This window comes from Felis catus, chromosome X, assembly GCF_018350175.1.
Source record: "Felis catus isolate Fca126 chromosome X, F.catus_Fca126_mat1.0, whole genome shotgun sequence".
NCBI lineage: Eukaryota > Metazoa > Chordata > Mammalia > Carnivora > Felidae > Felis > Felis catus.
In genome coordinates, this window is record NC_058386.1 from 45,559,449 (window position 1) to 45,575,702 (window position 16,254).

The 16,254-nt window shown below is 39.1% G+C and overlaps 1 long non-coding RNA gene across 2 annotated transcripts; it reads right to left on the reverse strand.

The window, feature by feature from the left end:
• Positions 1-1,945: 1,945 nt before the first annotated feature.
• Positions 1,946-12,730, reverse strand: LOC109496516. 2 transcript variants are annotated; one of them, XR_006593208.1, is made up of 3 exons: positions 12,029-12,556; positions 7,257-7,391; positions 1,946-2,697 (listed from the first exon to the last, which is right to left on the reverse strand). It is a non-coding gene; the product is annotated as an uncharacterized LOC109496516 (long non-coding RNA). The 2 variants fall into 2 exon arrangements; XR_002152566.3 differs by lacking the exon at positions 7,257-7,391 and having other exon boundaries at positions 12,029-12,730.
• Positions 12,731-16,254: the final 3,524 nt, after the last annotated feature.

Here is a 16,254-nt window from a genome sequence, read left to right on the forward strand (position 1 = left end):
GCTTAACTGACTGAGCCACCCAGGTGCCCTGCCCCAAACAATTTTAAATTAATGTTTTGTATGCTGTAAGGTAGTGATCAAAGTTCATTTTTTCCACATTGAAATAATGTTGCCCCACTGAATTACAGGGGAATATATATCTATAGTGTTTAATCTGGAAGTGTTTCTGGACTTTCTATTCTCTTCCACTACTCTATTTGTCTGTTCTTATGCTGATACGGAATCATCTGAATTAGTACAGACTTCTATCTAGTAAGGCTTGATAACTGATACATATGTAATATAAATAACTTTGTTCTTCAAGCTTGTGTTTGCTATTCATTGCATTCACATATCAATTTTAGCAGAAGTATGTCAATATCTATACCTAAAACCCTACTTTGTTTTGGGTCAGTTGCAGATTAGTTCTATATCTAAATGTACATGTACCTATAAACACTTAGAGTATTGCCATGTTCAAATGAAGCAAACAAACTATTTTATTTCTCTCAAATATTCATCTGAATTACATAAGGAAAGTAGGCTATGAAATTCTAAATGTATAAACTTTTGTTTTTGTTTTTTTTACATTGTCCCCTTGAATTGTGGTATAAACCATATAGGATTCGTTTAACTCCCATACTCTCTGGTGCAATCACAAAACTGGAATCCAGTCCCTGTTAATTGGTAAGTCTTGAAGTAATTTCCATGTGTGAAAATATCATGGATTTCACTGAATCACATTGCTGAAGACTGCATAGGAAAGGAGATAGCTCCAGAGCTAAGGTAGTTTTCCCATTAACAGAATGTTATGTTCTGTGGTGGGGTACTGTCAGAAATTTCTACAGGAATGAAGTTGAGAAATGTAGCTAATTTCATATCATGAAAACCCAAACCACATCTCTAATCTCTGTCATAATTTTGGGAGAAGTACAAACAACATGATTCTGCTTTTAATTCCCTACAGCAGGCATGGGAGTATTGTTCATATTAAACATAGAAGGAGCACCTGGGAGTGAAGAACGTATCATGGAGTGCCTAAGCCAGTGGTAACTGAACAACATGCAGATGCTTACGCTCCAGGCAGGATATTCTGCTTCCCATTGCTACCCAGATGGAGAAGTTGGTCCATCCAATGGCATGGTTGCTCCTCACGCCATCCTGACTATGGTATCCCAAAGAGTAATGCAAATGTTTCAAAACCTCTTTCCTACACCTCTACTCTAAATCTACATATGTAGTGTCCCTTGACAAAATATGAGCCAGGCAATACTGAATAAAATATCTGACTTTGAATGATAGGCTTATTTATATACACAGGTATTTGGTGCTGACAATTGAGGCAACACATTAGAAATTCTTTTCATAGGGAGGATTAATACTCAATTTTAAAGAAGCATAAAATATTTACCTATACTTGCTTTTTGGTAAGTATGTTCTACCAAAACAATTCAGTGTGAAGCCCACAAGCTCTATTCACACATCCCTTTACAACACATTCTTTTAATTCAAAACTTTAGATGTGGATCTCATCTTATCATTAACTTCAGAATTCCAAAACACACATGCATTTCATCAGACACAGTGCTTTTTCTTGTGGCCAACCCATAAAACAGAACAAAAGCACTTTGCAACCAGCCAGACATTCACACTACATGGGTCCTTTATACCTTAATGACAATATATAAGAGAAAAGAAGATCCCAGGAGGGAAAAAGCAAGTTGCATCATGAAAACGAAATAATGGCAAATTAAAAGCCATTGTTTAACCATCTTCCCAGCCTCAGAGTAGTTTGCTCCCAGCATGCCCCAGAATCACCCTAAAATCACTGAAACATTGTTTCTTTCTAATATGATTTTTTGCCAGACATCGGATCTTGCTTCTCCTAGTGACCATCCCTAATTGTTTGCTTCCCAAAAAGTTCCACCCAAGGACTTGGATAAAAATCAATATTCACACATCTGAATTAATTCTGATCTCATCACATGAGGATGAGTTTCGGTTTATTTCAATTATTGTTTTCAGGGCCTCTGAAGAACTGTTTGATTTTCTTCTCCCTCTCTTGATGGCTCTTCTTTCTTTTCTACTCCTGTGGAAGCTTTTCTGATGGACAGCGGGACTCTGTGGTATCAGAGTTGATGTTCAAGTGGCTAAAGCCTTCTACTAGCATTTTCCAAGAGGATGCATTTTGCCCTTTAGAGTTCCCGGAAATAGCTTCCCTTTGAATGAGGCAATAATGGCATTTACACTTATTCTGATCTCTATCATGTGAGAAATAGATCTTTCCTTCCCTTTCAACCCGATAAGGTGCCATGTGATAGTAACTTTTCTGTCTCATGTTCTCCATGAATGTCTTTTTCTTCTGAGGGAACGCTGACTTCTCCCACTGCCTCTCATGTTGGCTCATCTCATCTCTGTATTGCTGTTGGATCGTTTCCTCTGGTAGAGGAGTGAGGTAGTTGCTATTAAAACTGGGGCTAACGTTAATACGATCCAGGTTTTGCACTTTGGAGAAAGATGATTGGGAAGTTGATGTAAGTTTCTGGGACATTTCTTTTGGTGGAATCAGCAATGAATCAGAATTAAAAGGTGGGGTAACTTTACGTGGAGGATCCATGGACGAATAGTCTCAGCTCAAAGCTACCTTTGAATCTCAGGGCTGGACAGGAAATTGAAGCTCAAGGCTCTCAGTTTGCTTGAAATTAATAAGAAAAAAGACTGCAGCCAAAAGTTGTCAAGCGGAAAAAAGTGGTGGAAGGAGAAGAAAGAACAGGGAGGGTCATAAAAAATTAGTTTTTATTTTTTAATGTAGAGAAATATCCTTATTTTCTAATGGGAATGAAACCAATAACAATGAAGCATATTAATGATTAAACATAGAGTGAAAAACATATTACAGTGACATTCTTTATCCAGACTCTACTTTTCTCCTGTAAACATGGGAGCAAAAATCCACTAGTTTGGCAATTATTATCCTGTTTTGGAGAGTTTTGTATTATTAGTCATAATGAGCAAACCCAGCATCCAGGTCTTAGTCTTTTTACTTTATACCATTTTCTAATAAATGGAACCAGGGCTCCTAAGAGAAACTGTTGGTTCTAGAAGACTAAGGAAACAAATGTCAAATATAATATGGCATCCTTAAAAGTCTGAGGAACTGTTAAAGACAGATGCCTATACAAATAATCCATCAGTACTGACCTAAGAATTTAGAGAATGTTCTTCCAATCAGTGATATTATAAAAAAAGTAATTAACTCAGTAAATATTCAGTAAAGCTCATTATGTTTCATGCAGTATCTTGAGTCAGCATCCCACATGCTATGTTTCAGCCAAATTTGATCCTCTTTCTATTCATCACATGGCCTGTGCTCTAATTTCCACAACCTCATACTTGCTCTTGTGCACAACCTCATACATCCTTTGCCAGGAATGATTTCCTCCATCTTAATCTGGCTGATTGCTAGTTACCTTCATTCTCAGGAGGCTTTCTCTGACCCTCTGGAGTTAGGTCATTTCCTGCTAAGTGCAGACAAGTCCATACAATTATCTTCTAATAGAAAACACTTATCACAGTTTCTTGTCAGTGCTTGTTTTATTGAATGTCTCCCAACAGACTAGTTGGCTTCTTGAGGTCAGAGATCATGCTGTCTTTCCCTCTCTTCAATCCTAGATCCTAACATAATCTGGGATGATGTTTTATATATCTAGTGTCATAGTTAAATATCAGATGTTAGGAGGGAGAAATAATCAAATGTAAAACCATGCATCAAATCCTGTTCATCCAACAAAGATTAAATGTTAAATAGAAGAGTGTAGCTAATAAATTTAATTTTTAATAGATGAAATATGATATACATTCCTTGTAAAACTACAAATATATCAACATTTTATTCAAGTTCAAAATGAGATTATTGGAAATGCAGTCTGAGAGCTCTGCTTTGGGGGGAAAGGCTTCCTTACTCAGAATACCACACACACGGTAAGGGTCAGACCTTTGTTTTCCATCGAATGCTGATGTGTCTGGATATGGTGCCTGGACCTGTGACAACAATTTCTGTACCACAAGGGGATCTGGACTTAGGAGAAGCCCATCCAGTGAGAATAGAAGCTCAGAAATATGGAGTTTGTTACTTTATGGCATCATTGACTTATGAAGTTAATCATGTATATAACTACTCTGCAGTGGACTTTTGTTTCTCTGACATAATTTCTTATCACAAGTTAAACTAATTTAATTATGTTTTCTGCTATGTCAAGAGTTAATCTTAACTAAGTTATTCTAGTTCTCTCTAGTGGTTCATTTCTGGTGGCTGTTTGTCACCAGGGAGACAAAGTTAAATTGACTGCTGGCAACCCTCCCAGTGACTCTGACAAACTTCATCCATGACCTTTGGATTCCCCAACAGGTTCCTTAAACCCACCCAAGGTGTGCCAGTTTCTACAATGTTCATTTAAAGGTGGGGACCTGAATGATGGTACAATAGGCCACAGAATAAACTATGGGTGTTAGATCCATACTTTTACAATATATTATTTTACCTCTACTTAAACAACTCACCCAAGGATGAAATAAAGTGAGTGTTTTAGATAGGTAAACTAAGAGAAAAGCATACAAGTGGCACCAACCCCATCGACTTCTGCACATTGGTAGTGCACTGGTAAACTGGTCCTGGTAGGGGGAGGGGAGAATGCACCAGACTGTAACATATGTTGGCTAATTTCTGTCATGTAAACACTCCTGCCTTTACTGATTTCAAGCTGCTGACAATCTAACAACTGGTTTGTAAAATCCCTAGATGTTTTTGTACCGGCCCTTATGAATTGGAATGATCTTACTCCTGCAATCACTGAGTGCTGTGAACCTAAAGGAGATTGTCAGGAGTCCTGGCATTTTTCTCCTCCTCACTCATGTGTGACTTTCCCATGCCTGGCATTAATGGCATCTTTTAGACCATAACTAGGCTGTTTGCAACCTCATATGTTTCCTTCTCGGGAGAGCAGGAGGAGAAGGAGTGGGTCTCAGAGCCTCATCCTCACAGGTGAATGGAACCTCAGGTGCTATGTTTAAGTCTTTGACCAGGACTCAAAACTTGCCTATGCCTGTCACACCTCCTGACCCTTATGTACCAGAAACTGAGGCACCCAGAGATACAGCAGCTTGCTTAAGGTCACAGACACAGTTAGTAAGTGATGGGGCTGGAATTCTGCTTCAGATATGCTTTTCCTCAAAGCCAGAGTCAGTGGAGACACATCTGTGCTGTGAGGTGTTTCCTAGGGGGACAGGCACAATAAATCCAAATGTTTTACTGAGTGGTTGTGGAAACCACGACAAAGTCACGTTTGATTCAAGACATATTCCCTGAAGTCTGAAGTGCAGGAAAGCTTCAGTTACAAGGGAGACATAATTATCCATAGAACAAGATTATTGTATAAACTCTGAGACCTGCTTTACTTCCTTTTTAATCTCATCCCTTGAAAAATACTACTAAGCAGAAGTAAGTAAGTAAATATATAACGTTGGAAAGAATGAGACATAACACTTACCTTCATACACTCTTAGTGAGACTGAGAGGCAGGCTAGGGATATGCATCAAGATTTAAATGTAAACTCCATAGGGTCCATACATTTTCTTTTTAAAAATGTCTTCTAATCAAATGATCAGATTGGTGTACAAAGCTTTCTGAACAAAGATATTTACCCTAGCTATATTTGAAAAGGTGTAGAACTGGAAAGAACTTAAATATACATCCATAAAGGTTTGATTGAATAAAATAGACTAGTTCCATGCACAGGGTAATATGCATTTAAAACTTAAGGTTTCAGGCCACACTCAGTAAATAAGACGTAGCCTCTGTAGAGAAAATATTATCGCAAAGAACATATCCCTCTTCTGGATCAGAGTATCTTACTTTTGAATTAGTTCAGAACTTGGGAGGAGCTGATGTTAAAACAGAATTCAATGTGCAAAAAATTTATTAGGGGAAACATCTGTGAGAGAAAGCATGAATTCAGGGGAAGCTAGGAGAGCCTTTAGAACCTTATTCTGGTCTGAACTCTAGTGAAGAACAGAGAAGGAATAAAGGTTGGGTAAAAGCATCTTTGACTACATAGCAGTTCTTTTTTTAAATGTTTATTTATTTATTTTTGAGAGAAAGAGAGAAAAAGGGAGAGAGAGCGCGAGAGAGAGCTCACAAGTGGGGGAGTGGCAGAGAGAGAATCTGAAGCAGGCTCCAGGCTCTGAGCTGTCAGCACAGAGCCCAACAGGGGGCTTGAACTCACAAACTGTAAGATCATGACTGGAGCCAAAGTCAGACGCTTAACCAACCCAGGTGTCCTGACACATCAGTTCTAAGTAGAGTTTGCAAAGTCACTGGGGCGGGGTGGAGGAGTCCTTGTGTCACAATTGGCTATCTACTTGCATTGCTAGCCAAAATGGTATATTTAACTTTGAACTCCCACTTGTAACAATGAAAAAACAGACCAAATATATAAAACATTTGCTGGCAAATCCTTGTATATCAGGTAATGTGAAGGACAGTGATCCTTGAGAGAGAAGAAACAAAAGAGATGTGAACAATGACTGCTTAGAGAAGGTTTTCAGGCTACAGCACATGGGTGGGTGGGGGACCCAGATGGAGCCAGTGGACTTTCTGAGTTGAGACGAGAGAACTGAGTTTCTGAGAAATCAAGGCAACTAGTGTTCAAAAGATACCAGAGAGGAGAAAGCTGCAATGAGAGAAAACCATAGGGGTCAAAGGGTCTCCCTCATATATTAAGCACATGTATGTGATGCCAGGGAAAGTACCATCTGAAAGGATTAGAAGGAACAGTGCCTAGTGCTTGGAGTAGGTGGTAATTGTGCCTGTTAAATCAGTAAGACTGGAAAACCTAGGGATACATGGGTAACTGGATTAGTACTCAGAAGAGTCTTTTGTCAGTAGTGGGGAGTAAGTATCCCCAGACCTGGTGCTGCTCTAGTTCCACCAAATAGTATTAAAACATAAGTAAATAGATGAATGAATGAACAAATAAATAAGTGAATACACAAAAAATATTGGAGAAGTTGAGGGATAAACATTATTTTCATACACTGCTGATGTGACTGGAGGGTAGGTTAGGAATATATGTCAAGATTTAAATGTAAAATCTATAGGATCATAAGAGGGTTCCCATCAACACTTGGGTGTGAGGTAATTTCTGAGGACAGAGAAAGAATCATGTGCTAGGATTAGAGAAGACAATATTTAGTACGTGCACAGAAATTAGAAAAGTACCTGTTGCCAACAGCCAGGCTGGAAAACCTCAGGATTTATGGGATGTTAGGTAGAGTACTCAGAAAGATCATTTCTTGGTCATGGAGAATAATTAGCCATCTACTGCTCCATCTACAGCTCCAGTTATACTAAATCCTAAATGGAAGACCCAAAGAATCAAAGTGTTTCCAAGTAATTTAATTGCATAGTAGAAAAAGCACAAGAATAATTTTAGCATCACAGTAATATCCATCATTCGATAAGGTAGCATCCATTATCATACATTCAATCAAAACTTAGCAGGCATACAAATAAGCGGGAAAATTCAACTCATAATGGGATGATAAATGAATCAATTGAGAATAGCCCAGACTGACACAGAAGTTAAAAATAGCAAATAAGGACAGTAAAACAGTTATTATAACTATATTCCATATGTTTAAAAAGTTAAGAGCACTGAGTAATATATAGAATACCTGAATCACTATATTGTACACCTGAAACTAATATAATACAGTATCCTCACTATACTGGAATGAAAATTTTAAAAATTAAATTGGAAAAAGTTAAGATATGTAAAATACCAAAAAAAAACCCACAAATGAACTATAGATGAAAAGTACAATGTGAAAGATAAAAAATACACTGGGTGTGATTAAAGGCACATTAGATATTGCAGAAAAAGTACTGAACTTTAAAGATAGCAATATAAGTTATCCAAAATTAAATGAAGAGGAAAAAGAAATGTTTTTATAAATTCACAGAGCATTAGTGAGCTGTGGGAGAACTTCCAGCAGCTCTCATATTTGTGTAATTGGAGTCCCTGGAGGAGTGGATCAAGAGGTGGGGACAGATAAAACATTTGAAGAAATTATGCCCCCCGTTTTTCCATATTGATGAAAACTATAATCCCAGAAATGGAAGAAACTCAATAAAGCACAAGCACAAGTAACATGAAGGAAACTATACTAAGGCACATGATAATCAAATTGCTCAAAACCAGTGATAAAGAGAAAATCTTAAAGCAACCAAAAAGGTAAGAAATGTTAATTACCCAGAGGGATTTTTCCTGAGAAACAACCCAAGTAATGACAACGTAAGCAACAGTTGCTAAAGCAAAAAGAAAACCTCTGAGCCTAGAATTCTATAAGCAGTGAAAATATTTTTCAAAAATAATGACAAAATAATGTCTTAAATAACATCTTTTTCACATACACAGAATCTAAGAGGATTAATCAACAGCAGACCTCCCCTTATTAGAAATGTTCAAGCAAGTCATTCAGGCAGAAGGAAAACAACACCAAATGGGAACATAGATTTCTGCAAAGCAATGGAAAGTACCTGAAATAGTAACTGCATGGGTAGAGGTATAAGATTTTTTTCTTACTATTTAAACTCTTTGAAAGATATTTGACTCTTCATGAAAAAAATAACAATGTAATGTAGGGATTTAAACATATGTAAAAGTAGGGGCACCTGGGTGGCTGATTCGGTTAAGCATCTGACTTTGGCTCAGGTCATGATCTCATGGTTCATGGGTTTGAGACCTGTGTCGGGTTCTGTGCTGACAGCCCAGAGCCTGGAGCCTGCTTCGGATTCTGTGTCTCCCTCTCTCTCTGCCCCTCCCCTGCTCGTGTTCTGTCTCTATCTCTCTCAAAAATAAATAAACATTAAAATTGTTTTAAACATATGTAAAAGTAAAATGTATGGAGAAAAACCCACAAAGGTTGGGAGGAGGGAAATGAAATATTAATGTAATGTTCTCATTAAGTTAAATAAAAATAGCTTTATTTAAAAGTATACTGTGACAAAATAAAAGTACATTTTAAGCTCAAGATCAAACCCTCAAATAGCAACCAAAGTTATTGCTAATAAGCCAACAAAAGATAAAATGGAACCAGAAAATATTACCAAAAAGGCAGAAAAAGGCAGAAAAGGAATAAAGTGCATATGGAACAGAAACAAAATCAGCCTCCCAGAAATAGTCTTATTATCACTGCCACACTCAGTCATGGACTGAGAGCAGCCTGTGGGAAATGTGGTCTAATAAAAACGTGGAGATGGATTTCAGAATGCAACAGCTGGTGGCCTAAGACAATTACTTTCCCTACAGGCAGAGTTATGAGATGTACTTCCTAATGGCAGTCACGCTAATGCCTCTGTCTGGATAACTCTTTCCCTCATCCTGATTAACTTCTATCCCTTCAGTTCTGAGGTTCAGGGCACTTCTTCAGGCAAGCACATCTGACTTCTCTAAAAGGCAAATGCTGACAAAGTCCCCTTTATTCTCTCTAACTTAGGTAAGTACTTACAAATTTGTTGTAACTGCTCATACAATTATGTATCTCTCCCAAGCCCACTAGGGTGTGATTTCAGATTTGTAACAGCAGTGCCCAGCTCAGTGTTCTTGGGATTCATAGAATACACACTCCCTCTTCAGGAGTGTGTAGGGTTCTTCTCAATGCCTGCAGCATTGTTCCTCTACATACCCTTGTTCTCTGATCCCTCACCGTCTTCAAGTATCTGCTTAATGTCACCTTCTCAACAAGACTGGCCATGAACACACCATTTAAAACTGCATACCCACCAATCAGCACTCCCACTCCTCCTTTCTTTCACTACTTTTCTAACAGCACATTACCTTTGACTGCATTTCATAGTTTGTTGATTTATTTATATTGTTTATCATTGTCTCTCCCACTAGAATATAAACTCAACAAGGGCAGGCATTTTAGATTGCTTAGTTCACTGGTGCATCCCCTGCTCCAACAACACTGCCTGGCACATAGATTATTCTTAATCAATATTTGTGGCTGAAATGAATTAAGTGCCCAATGCTAAGTAGGTGTTCAGCAAATGGTAGGCTTTATTAACGCTGCTTTCCTGGTTGAGTGATACTGGACAGGAGGTAGTCAGAGAACAGTGCAAATTGCTAAACACAGAGGGAGGAAATTGCTTGGATGTGGTCACCACCATCCACCTAGTTCTACCCAGAGCACAGTCCTGACAGGTGTTTTGGACTAAGTGGGTGCCTCTCACTTCCCCAGAGTACAGGCTGTCCTTATTAGTCAGCCACCCACACCCAGCATGGAGAGGGACGCTGAGGCAGAAAGCAGGAGCTGGATTGTTTGGTAGTTTCCTCTATGACATCACGTCAAACCTCACATTTACATTTGAAGTGCTTAAAATTCCCAGTCATACCATGTTCAACAGTAAATATCAACAACGGATATGTTGCCATGAGAAAGAGAAATGTTTTCACTGCAACCTGATGTGTTCGTTCTGTTAAAGAACAATTAGGAGTACTAAGAATGATTATTATTGACAATCACCAAGTGTCGAACACATAAAACTATAATAAGATTTATTAGGCTTATTTAACTGAGGAGGAACAGACTTAGCAAAGGAACATAACTAGACTAAGGTTAATAGAGTCAATAAGAGGCAATGCACTGATTTACCAGATCAACCTGTGAGCTTTCTCTCACACATTTCCAATATTCATGTTTTTAGGAAAACCGTATTATAGATAAACTTCAAAGGATGGGGTTGGGTTCACAGGCAGATATGAATACTTAGCTAGTTTTTTATTCAACAAACAGAGGTTAAAGCTGCTTGAGAATTCACAGAGCTTCACTGGATAGAATATGATGGAAGCTCAAAAACACTGAATAAAAAATAGTCTAATTTTGGCTCATATGAAGGTAATTAGATAGAATTTTCACATAATTGATATACACAACCTAAGACACAGCACATGAATCTTTAATTTTCTACCAAATAGTATACATTGTATCCTATAAAATAATAAAGGTACAATATTCAGAGAGTCATATAACTCCAAACACACAGAAAAGAAAATAGATCACAGGCAAACACTAACATTTTTACATATCTCTATCCAACCATTTTGTTTCTATGTGTAGGTATGGATATATATATATATATATATATATACTTTACAACATTAAAATGTACTTTATATACATTTTTTGGCCCAGCATGTTTTGTTAAATTGTTTTATTTTTTTTTTAAGTTTTAAATGTTTATTTATTATCAAGAGAGAAAGAGAGACACAGTGTGCGAGTGGGGGAGGGGCAGAGAGAGAGGGAGACAGAATCTTAGTCAGACTCCAGGCTCCGAGCTGTCAGCACAGAGCCCGAGGTGAGGCTTGAACTCACAAACTGCGAGATCATGACCTGAGCCATAGTCAGATGCCTAACCAACTGAGCCACCCAGGCGCCCCTAAATTGTTTTATTGTTAAATTGATTTATTTTCTTTTAAAATTCAATAACGTTAAAAGCAAATATTGGGGCGCCTGGGTGGCTCAGTCGGTTAAGCGTCCGACTTCGGCTCAGGTCATGATCTCGCAGTCCGTGAATTTGAGCCCCGCATCGGGCTCTGTGCTGACAGCTCAGAGCCTGGAGCCTGTTTCGGATTCTGTGTGTCCCTCTCTTTCTGACCCTCCCCCGTTCATGCTCTGTCTCTCCCTGTCTCAAAAATAAATAAACATTAAAAAAAAATTTTTTTAAAAAGCAAATATTGAACAGTGGACATGTAGAAAAGGATAACAATATGGGGAAAATCTGAGATAGTACAAATCTCATATTAAAATCGATGTGAAATAAACAGAGTCACTGGTTGATTGAAAAGACATGATTTTTGTGTATCAATAATATATGCCCACAAAAGCAAGAGAATCACTTGGGAAATATCTTAAAATGAAATACTGAGAAAATCCAAAATGAAATTCGTAGTGTGTCATAGAAGGAAATAATAAAACTTTACTTACCACTCAAAATAGAATTTAAATGAATGAACAGAACTTCAAGATAGCTTGGTGGTGAGAATGGTAGTTAGCTGAGCTGGGGATGAAGGGTGATAGTCACCCTGGTCCTCCACCCTTATGAATCCTCTAGGACACAGTGACATCATGCATCTACCTCACAATTACAAGGCTGTGTTGCTATGGCACACTAGGGGTGCCATTTTTGGGACCACATCCTATTACCTCTCTTCAATCCTAATGCCTCTACTTTTACTTTAGTTTACTTCTTTACTTTACTTTACTTTACTTTACTTTACTTTACTTTACTTTTGGGGGAGGGTGGAATAAAAATATCATAGTACATAACAAGGAGTTATGGTATATTCCAACCCCAAATACTATTGACAGAGACTGGACATGTGTCTGGATCAGATGACCCATAAATTATTAATATGTTCACCCTTTAGTGCTTCTGAGGGAATAAGATTTTGGGGACACGGGGATATTTGTCTATTTTGTGTACTGCTGTAACCCAAACATCTAGAACTTTTTTTGGCACATTGTAGGCACTTAATAAATCTTCCTAGATTGAACAGATTGGTCTGGCTCCCCCATGAAACTATAAGGACCTCCAGGGCAAGGACCCTGATCTTTGGAAACCAATTCTCCAGGACACTGCTAAACTCCTGCTAGGTATCACTGAATATTGACTCAATAAAGCAAATAAATTCCCAAACACAGTCAATAAGTGTTTGAATTTTTACCTTAGAGTTATTATTTTCTCTGTAGTGCACCTGAACTGTGACTTAATAATTTTCTTTAAATAAAAAGCACCATTTAGTTAAAAAAAAAAAACAAGTATGCAACTAATTAAATGTAGGAAAAAGAAAATAAAACTATGAAATTTTTACAAATAAGGTACAGATTGGGTAGTAAAAATGCTATAATTCCCTAAATTTCATAGAGACAGAGTAGAGTGGTTGTTTCAGGGGCTGGGAGAAAGATGAACAAGGAGTTAATTGATAAAGAGTTTCAGTTTTGCAACATGAAAAGGGTTCTGAAGATTGAGTGGGTGACAATATGAATGTACCTAAACTTCCCCTAGAAGTTGAGGGACCAGATGACAGAAGCTTGTGGCAGGAATGATTTAAGAAGAGATTTGGGAAGAAGTCTGGAGAAGATGGCGGCATAGGTGGACACAGGGCTCACCTCATCCTGCTGACCCACTTAGATTCCACCCACATCTGCCTAAATAACCCAGAAAACCTCCAGAAGACTAGCAGAATGGATTCTCTGGAGTCAAGTGTAGACAAAAGGCCCACGGAAGAGGGTAGGAAGGGCAGAGAGACGGTAGGTGCTATGCGGACTGGCGGGAGGGAGCTGAGGCGGTGGAGGGGCAGCCCGCCCTGCAAAGCAGAGCCCCTGAAGTGTGGCTCACAAAAGCAGAGGGGCCAGATGGAGTGAGTTCTGACAGCCAATGGGACTTAACATCTGGAAGGTTAAAAGTCAACAGCTCTGCTCTCAGAGAGCAGGTAGGCCAAGAGGACACCGGGAGGCAGAGTCGTTGAGCCCCGGGAGACAGAGCTCAGCTTGGCAGGGGAAAAAAGCCCCCTGGGAAGCACCATCTCCCTCTCCCATCCCCCAGGCAATATTCCAAAGGGAACCAGTTCCCGTCACAGAACTTGCTATCACCACGAAAATGCCCAACGTTGTGCTTCCGTGGATCCATCCCTCCACTGGGCCTGCCTCCCTCCTGGTGCTGCAGGGCCCCTCCCTCAGGGGACCACCGATGGCAAAGTGAGCTAAGCCTATACCTCCCGCCCCTGTGAACCTTGGATCCACCCTGGCTAATACACCAGGTCCCACTGAAGCAGCACCACAGGCTTGGCAGTGTGCAAGCAGCCCAGACAGGGGCCAAATCACTCCACAGTGAGTCCTGCCCCTGGGAGAGGGGAACATAAGGTACATACCAGTTTGACTGTGGCCCCAGCAGTGGGCTGGGGGCAGACATGGGGTCTGACGGCAGTCCCGCCCACCAAAACAAATTACTCCAGACAGCACAGGGGAAGTGCCCTGCAGTTTGGAGCTACCACAGGGACTACGCAAAATGATGAAATGGAAGAATTCTCCTCAAAAGAAACTCCAGGAAGTAGCAACAGCTAACGAAGTGATCAAACCTGATTTAAGCAATATAACGGAACAAGAATTTAGAATAATCATCATAAAATTAATCTCTGGGCTTGAAAAAAGCATAGAGGACAGCAGAGAATCTATTGCTACAGAGATCAAGGGGCTAAGAAATAGTCATGAGGAGCTGAAAAATGCTATAAATGAGGTGCAAAATAAAAAGGAGGAGGTGGCCATAGCATGGATTGAAAAGGCAGAGGAGAGAATAGGTGAATTAGAAGATAAAATTATGGAAAAAGAGGAAGCTGAGAAAAAGAGAGATAAAAAATCCAGGAGTATGAGGAGACAATTAGAGAACTAAGTGATGCAATCAAATGGAACAATATCTGTATCATAGGAATTCCAGAAAAGGAAGAGAGAGAGAAAGGGGCTGAAGGAGTACATGAACAAATCATAGCTGAGAACTTCCCTGATCTGGGGAAGGAAACAGACATTGAAATCCAAGAGGCACAGAGAACTCCCTTCAGACGTCACCTGAATCTATCTTCTGCACGACATATCATAGTGAAACTGGCAAATTACAAGGATAAAGAGAGAATTCTGAAAGCAGCTAGGGATAAATGGGCCCTAACATACAAAGGTAGACACATAAAGGTAGTAGCAGATCTATCTACTGAAACTTGGCAGGACAGAAAGGAATGGCAGGAAATCTTCAATGTGATGAACAGAAAAAATATGCAGCCAAGAATCCTTTATCTGGCAAGTCTGTCATTCAGAATAGAAGGAGAGATAAAGGTTTTCCCAAACAAACAAAAACTGAAGGAATTCATCACCACTAAACCAGTCCTACAAGAGATCCTAAGGGGGATTCTGTAAGTGAAATGTTGCAAGGACCACCAAGTACCAGAGACATCACTACAGGCATGAAACCTACAGATATCACAATAACTCTAAACCCATATCTTTCAATAATAACACTGAATGTAAATGGACTAAATGCTCCAACCAAAAGACATAGGGTATCAGAATGGATAAAAAAAAAAAAAAACCAAGACCCATCTATTTGCTGTCTACAAGAGACTCATTTTAGACCTGAGGACACCTTCAGATTGAAAGTGAAGGGATGGAGAACTATCTATCATGCTACTGGAAGTCAAAAGAAAGCTGGAATAGCTATACTTATGTCAGACAAACTAGACTTTATTTATTTATTTATTTATTTATTTATTTATTTATTTTTTCAATATCTGAAGTTTATTGTCAAATTGGTTTCCATACAACACCCAGTGCTCATCCCAAAAGCTGCCCTCCTCAATACCCATCACCCACCCTACCCTCCCTCCCACCCCCCAACAACCCTCAGTTTGTTCTCAGTTTTTAAGAGTCTCTTAGAGTCTCTTATGCTTTGGCTCTCTCCCAATCTAACCTCTTTTTTTTTCCCTTCCCCTCCCCCATGGGTTTCTGTTAAGTTTCTCAGGATCCACATAAGAGTGAAACCATATGGTATCTGTCTTTCTCTGTATGGCTTATTTCACTTAGCATAACACTCTCCAGTTCCATCCATGTTGCTACAAAGGGCCATATTTCATTCTTTCTCATTGCCACGTAGTACTCCATTGTGTATATAAACCACAATTTATTTATCCATTCATCCAAACTAGACTTTAAATTAAAGGCTGTAACAAGAGATAAAGAAGGGCATTATAGGGGCGCCTGGGTGGCGCAGTCGGTTAAGCGTCCGACTTCAGCCAGGTCATGATCTCGCAGTCCGGGAGTTCGAGCCCCGCGTCAGGCTCTGGGCTGATGGCTCAGAGCCTGGAGCCTGTTTCCGATTCTGTGTCTCGCTCTCTCTCTGCCCCTCCCCCGTTCATGCTCTGTCTCTGTCCCAAAAATAAATAAACGTTGAAAAAAAATGTTTAAAAAAAAAGAAGGGCATTATATAATAATTACAGGGTCTATCCATCAGAAAGAGCTAACAATTAAAAGTGTTTATGCGCCAAATATGGGAGCCCTCAAATATATAAAAGAATTCATCACAAATGTAAGCAACCTTATTGATAAGAATGTAGTAATCTCAGGGGATTTTAATACCCCACTAACAACAATGGATAGATCATCTAGAT